The 6,630-nt window shown below is 43.0% G+C and overlaps 1 long non-coding RNA gene across 1 annotated transcript; it reads left to right on the top strand.

Moving 5' to 3' along the window:
* Window positions 1–320: 320 nt before the first annotated feature.
* LOC113458564 (uncharacterized) lies at window positions 321–6,630 on the top strand. Its single transcript, XR_003378921.2, has 3 exons — window positions 321–629; window positions 1,101–2,247; window positions 6,352–6,630. It is a non-coding gene; the product is annotated as an uncharacterized LOC113458564 (long non-coding RNA).

The raw sequence follows: 6,630 nt of genomic DNA, 5'->3' as shown, positions 1-6,630 counted from the left end.
CTCCACTCTTTTTAGCCTGGAACTGTGAGCTGAGATGTCTCACTGCCTTTCTGTGTAATATAAAGCAAGAGCAGAGAATTTTGAGGAGAAAGGGGCAGCAGGCTGAGGTCAGCCTGAGGGTTCACAGGGGAACAAATGTCCTTCTAAGGCTCTGGGATGCTGTGCCTGAGGAGGGAGGAATGAGTGGAGCCAGAGAGCCCCTGCTTTCTGGGATAGCAGAGCCAAACTCACATGTCATGGGCTGTGTTATATGGCTGGGACAGTTCCTGTAGACCACAGCTTCTCCCCATGGCTATTTCCTACAGCTGGGGCTAGGAGATTGCTGTCACCAAAATGCATGAGAATCTCCTACATAGCCAGGAGGCCAGTGAAGAGCCCAGGAAACTGTTCCCCTTAAATAGTTAAATGGCTGCCTCTCGACAAGCACAATGTCACATTGAATTTGAAACAGGGAACTTTTTATATTTTCCCCCCTGATTGTGCTGGCACCTGGCAGATGCCTGTTTACCACAGGCATCCATACACACAGCAATCAAAGGAAATCAGAGGCACGGATTAGCAACAGCTGCAAGTCATTAGTGGCAGCCATGGGAAAGCACAGCTCTGCACCCCGCTCGGCAATAACCAACGTGAGTATTCCAGAGCGCAGGGGTTACCGCGGGGCACGCCGCGGGCACCGGGGACAGCAAACAATTGCCTCGCTTGTCTCTGGAGATGGCTTCTTCCCTCTCCCCGAGGCAGCAGCAGTGTGCTATCGATGAATCAATCGCACTTTATTGGCCCATGAGCGTTAACTCTTTGGGAGGCCGACTGGGAGCTGTCAGAACAGGAGGATGGGGTCTCCACCTGTACAAAATTTCTAGTTATTCTTTGTTTTCTTTGGGCTGGCATCTTTGGCAGTGTCTCAACACAAGTGAGGACTTGGGATCTCCTAGAGTTAATGTTCATTTTTTCGGGAAGTTTTATTAGAGCGAATGTAAAGCAAAAGCTGACCAAAAGCCTTATTTGTGTATCTGATTTCTTTATTCAATTCATTTTGAACCAGAATAGAGTCCAAATTTTATTTAAAAACTTAATGTTGATTGAAATTTCCATTGCAGATTTCGGCAGCTTGGGTTTCTATTTTGATCAGTCCCCGGAAAAGCTGATTTTACTTCAAAGCATCTCTGACTCTTGGAGGAGCAGGAAGCTGGTGGCCTATTAATAGAGAGCAGAATCCAACATCACTGAGGCATGGCTGATTCCCCAGCACCCCTGACATATTAGGCTCTATCTGCCCTCCTTTCTCTCTGGCTCAGCACGGCTTTCACCATCACAGGTGCAGTGCCCAAGCTGTGTGTGTGGTTTTGTGGTCCACAAGAAGGACCTGTCTGCCTTGCCCCAGCCAGATGGGAACCCCATCCCTGCCTTGCACTGACTATTGCCATGAGGAGGTGGAAGCATGTGACAGAGTTGACAGCAAGATGTACAAATGCTGATATCCAGTACTTCAAAATAATACCCCTTGAACTTCTGTTTTTTCTCAAGGAGGGGAATAGGAGGAAAAGGAATGGAATCAAGGAAAGTAGTCACAGAGACTAGAGAAATGGAAAGCTGAGTGGACAGAAAAGACCTTTCTGGAAAGGCCATGGTCACCCTGACCCTTGTAGCCCCTGGATTTCTTTCCAGCTTCAGTTACTTTCAGCTTCCCACCTGCAACTCCCAACACAGGCCTTATTTCTTATCTTCAGTCCCAAGCCTCGCTAATTACCAAGGTTTTGTCAGACCCAGCTTTCTCCAATTCCCTTCCTCATATGTTCTCTCTGCTGTTACTAGAAAAGCTGAATTTGGTTTCCTCATGGATGACATCATTTACATGGAGGCAAAAATGGGATTTAGCCTTGTCTTCCAAGGCCTCTTAAGATGGCTCTACAAACAGTAAGAAACATGCAAACAGAGCATTTAAGGTAACACAGGGAAGTATAATTTTAAGGTAAAATAAAAGTGAATAATCTCAAAAGACCAAGCATTGCAAATATTTGCATCTTCTAGTGCAAAGGTAAAACCAAGGGGAAAAGAGGGTGAAGGCACCTTAGTTCCAACATTCCCTCAGTTCTGCAGCTGTTTCCATTGGAACACTATTTTAGGATCACAAAAGTCTACAGAGAGCAAGACAAGTATTTGTAAATGAGCTTCATTGCTACAAGGTGCAGAACGTGAGGTGGCTTTCTGTGTGGTGCCTGAAGGAAGCTCTGAGAAAAGTCCTAGGTAAGTGCTTGTTTTTAAAGGATTCACTGATTTTTTCTTAAGTTTGTGAAATGTTGAAAGAGTGCTCTCCTCCTTCATACTTTTGCTAAAATGGTGAGTAAAGGAAGATGCATATTTCTGAAGAACTATTTCTAGAGGGTTTTTTTCTCAGTAGGAGACACTGTTTTCTGCATGTATTTCTGTCCTATCTTCAAGTTAGGAGTTAGTGTTTTACTTGCTGAGTTACAAATCATGCTGGATTTTGTTTTGGTACTTTAAAGTAAGACTGTGGTTCCTCCTGTGCTTCAGCTCAATGTAGTCTCAGTGGCTGGTGTTCAAAGTACAGCGTGTTGCGTGCATTTGTGGTGCTCAGGTGTTCTGGGCTCTTCTTCACCTTTGAAATTCATAATGCAGTTCCTTCTGTTCCAGCTAGACATGCGAATCCAGACATTTGCTTGCTAATGTTCTGACAATGGTGGGTGATAACTTGTACCCACACTGTGAAAGGGACTTTGTTGTCAAAACTGGCAAATAGTCATATAAATATTATGCCTTCAGAGAAATTAACTTCCTATCTTCTTGATATTCCTTTTTTTCTTTTCTTTTTTTCCCTACCTGTAGCTGTCAAGTTTGTGTTGAAAGGACCACCATAGTCCATCTCTGAACTCTTAGTAGAATCAGTACTGATGTGCAGAGAAAATCTGAGGGAAAGTCAGTAAAATGATGAGAGTGTTAGAAACTGGCTGTTTATGAAGTGAATCTAAAGAGGTTTGTGCATTTCAGTGAATCAGAAACAGACTGAGGGATAACTTGAACGTTCCATATATGTACCTATATTTGGAAGACATAGACACCTTTTCCAGAACTATTTTTCTGTGAAAGAGCTGCTCTCTAGTCCCTGCCAGTTCCCTGGGTTTAACCTTGGTAAGAGAGGTGGTGTTACAGGTATTTGAGTAGTGCAAATAGAGGAACAGCTCAGCAGAGGAGAGCTTCACTTGCAGCTTTAAAAGGAAAAAAAAAAAAAAGAGAAATTTTATTTGTTTGGTGTATTTTTTTAACAATAAGATTATATGTGAAGTCAGCAACTACTTCTTGGTACAAGGAACCCTTCATTCACCCGTGTCTTTGAGGATATTCAGGAAAGAAGGGTTTTTTTTCATGGGGTAGAGTGCTATGTCCTGTTGGGCCACACCCTATAGAATGGATGTCAAACTTTATTCTTACTTGCTAGTAAGAAGTTTTCCAAGCTTGGGGAATTTGTTCTCCTGTTTTTTAGCTCTTATCTTTCTCTGAAATATCATAGTCAACAGAGCTCTGGATAGAAGATCTAAAGCCCTATGGATGGGACTGGTTACATAATGCCCAAAGTCAGAATGATGTGTGGGGTCAAGTAATGAAAACCCTAAGGCTTTTTTTGCTTTTCTTTGCAATATAGGACACAAATTGCCTTTTCCAGATGTCTCAGCAATTGAATTTCCAGCTATCAGAGAGCTGTGAGATCTAATAGTGTCACCAGCCCTTCCCACTCTTTCTGGTACACAGGCAGTGGTGTAGGCTCTTGAATAAACCTTCCAAAAGTTTGAAACCTGGGCTTTGTGGACAATGTGCAGCCCCCTGGTAGGTAGGAAGAAGTGATCTATCAGAGCACTGCTGATGCTTAAAACAGTGTCTCGTGGAAAATATGAATCCTGTGTTAAAGGCCTTAATTTCCGAGTGTCAGACTATTCACAAACACAAAGAGGGGAAATTAAGGAGAGATATTAGGAAGAAATTCTTTACTCTGAGAGTGGTTAGTTACTGGAACAGGTTGCCCAGGAAGGTTATGAATGCCCCATCCCTGGCATTGTCCAATGCCAGGTTGTATAAAGCCTTGAGCAACCTGGCCTAGTGGGAGGTGTCCCTGTCCATGGCAGGAAGGCTGGGACTAGATGATCCAACCCTTAATGTTCTATGATTCTGTGTGTAAGTAACAGAGTTTGGTTCTAACTTTCATCAGGAGGGGCAGCAAGTACTGCTGGCAGTTTGCTTGTGCTTGGAAAAACAGATCTCCTGCAGGTTATGTGTGTATCAGAGCTGCAGGGCCTACAGAGAGATGGGGTTGTGGAAATTGAAATATGAAGCTTAGTCTTCCTTCTGTAATTAATGATTTCTATGCCAAATCAAAGTTAGTGTTTCCAGCTTTCTAAGTTTGAGTGTGCACAAGCAGTAGGTGAAATACATGCTTGGGGAGCCTTAGAAGGAAACTGGGATCTGGATTTGCACTGAGTGTTTTTTGTCAGTTCATCCTTCAACACTAAAAGCAAAAGTTTACTATTGTAATTTTGATTCTGTCTTCACTCCAGCAGCCAGGGAAAAGGATATACGATGTTGTGGTCATTTTATTTCAAAGCTGCCTAAAGTGCCTGATTGTAGCCTGTTAGCTGGTTTCAGCTGGCTTTCTTGTGTGAGGTCTGCTGCACACAGGACACTGACTTGTATCTCAAAAAGTTCTTACAGGGAGCAGTGGTCCTCACTCAGCCCATCCCACTCTAGTACAGTGTGGGTAGTCACAGCTGTGCTTGGTCAGTCTCCTCACTCCAGAGGAAACTTGTGCTTCTGAGTTTAGCTCCTGTGCATAATGTCCAAGCTGGATGGCTGGAATTGCTCTAAGAGGATGCTATGAATACCTGTCTTTATGTAGCACTGGCATCTCTGTTCAGGAAGGCCTTGAATGGAGCATCTATGCTGACTTAACTGCTTTTCACATCTGTTGGAGGCTGTATGTATGTACCCTTTCAGGTCAAGAAAAATGGTTTTGTAGAAACCTTGCTGTTAAAATGACTTGCTGCTCAGGATTAAAAACCAGAACGATTCCATTTTCCACTCCTGACAAGGATCTCTAAGTCTCCATGAGCACAAATACTCAGAAAGACTATCTCATTCTTTCCAGGGAGCTGTAGTGTCTCTGACAAATTGCAGGGTTTTTTCCTTTAAATAAAGCCCTGGGGTTCTTTGCAAGATGCTCCCCGTTCTGATTCACCATCTGAGTGTGCTTGTACGTGCAGGGGGAATGGGGCTGTGTTGCACGTAGCCCTAGAGGCCTCATTAAATTGTGATGTGTGGTGTCACATTTCAAACTCACGGTTCTTGCTGTCCCTAGCTTAAAACTTGATGCAAATGATGAGTAGCAATGGTTCAGAAGCTGTCGTGACAAAAAAAAAAGATGCAAAACAATGTATAAAATGATGTGAAATACCCACTTGTTTTACATCCTTGGGTTTTCAATTGCTCAACTCCAAGACCATTGCACTTGAGTTGTCAGAGGTGTGACATGCCCTTTACTCCCCTCCAAAACACAGAGCATTAGAACCAAGTAAGCACTTTGAAAAATGCTCTTCATGACTAATGTGCCACTGGCTGTGATATGTTTGGTCACGTCTTTACACTCTCATTTGTGTTTCCTCAGGAAATCTATCAGTGCTGTTTTGATGAAGGTCAGCATCTGTTTGTACTCATTTAACTAAAAGAAATGTATCGAGAAGGTCAGCAGCTCTCTTAGACCTGAGAGAATAATTAGCAAAAAATTATTCTACTTCACAATTGTACTTTTTCCCTTATTTGTTAATTATCTTCAGCCAACTTATAAAATGTGTCAGCACTGAAAGAATTTATTCACAAATAACTACTTGACAAATAGTTTGAAAGGGTGCTGGCAGGTGCTATGGAGGTGGCACGCTCCCTGCCTGGAGGAAGGCCAACAGGGTCACACCGGGGTGGAGAATGGGCAGGACACATGGTATTGGGCTAACCTTGGTGTGTAGAAGAGGTTCCTCTTGACCACACACAGTTTCTGTTCCTTTCCGCTCCAAGGTGCACTCCTGATACCCCAAAAATCCCCAGGCAGGTGGCAGCAGACTAATCCTGAGGTTTAGAGAATACAAGCTGCCATTTGTTTGTTCAGAAGAAAAAACTTTAGTTGGGGTGTGTTAATGTCAAGCTCTCAGGACCACCAAACCCAAACAAATCATTCCTGGGACAGGAAGAAATTAGTGTTATTTCAGAGATGTCATAGTATTATGAAATGGCTTCAACTGGTGACTCAGTCAAGTTGTGACTTCTTTTTTTCCTTTTTTTTTTTTGGCAAAGGTGTTCTCCATGTACTTCTGTCCCTTTGGTGCTGAGCCTAAAAATATGCATGAAAAAAGATGGAAGAACAATGTGCTGGTGGTGTTTTGGTGGATGTCTGTCTTCTAGAAGTCTGAGTCAAGATGTTGGATGGGCACCAAAAAGCATTATCTCCTTCATGTGTCAGCAATTATTCTCATGAATGAGAACTATTGGAAGAACCTGTCTACATCAAATTCAGGTCCAACTCTGTTCTTGTGTGAAACATTAATATAAACCAGTAATATTAATCTTTGCTGA

This window comes from Zonotrichia albicollis, chromosome 1 (assembly GCF_047830755.1).
Source record: "Zonotrichia albicollis isolate bZonAlb1 chromosome 1, bZonAlb1.hap1, whole genome shotgun sequence".
Taxonomy (NCBI): Eukaryota; Metazoa; Chordata; class Aves; order Passeriformes; family Passerellidae; genus Zonotrichia; species Zonotrichia albicollis.
This window is presented reverse-complemented; position numbering and strand designations above follow the sequence as displayed.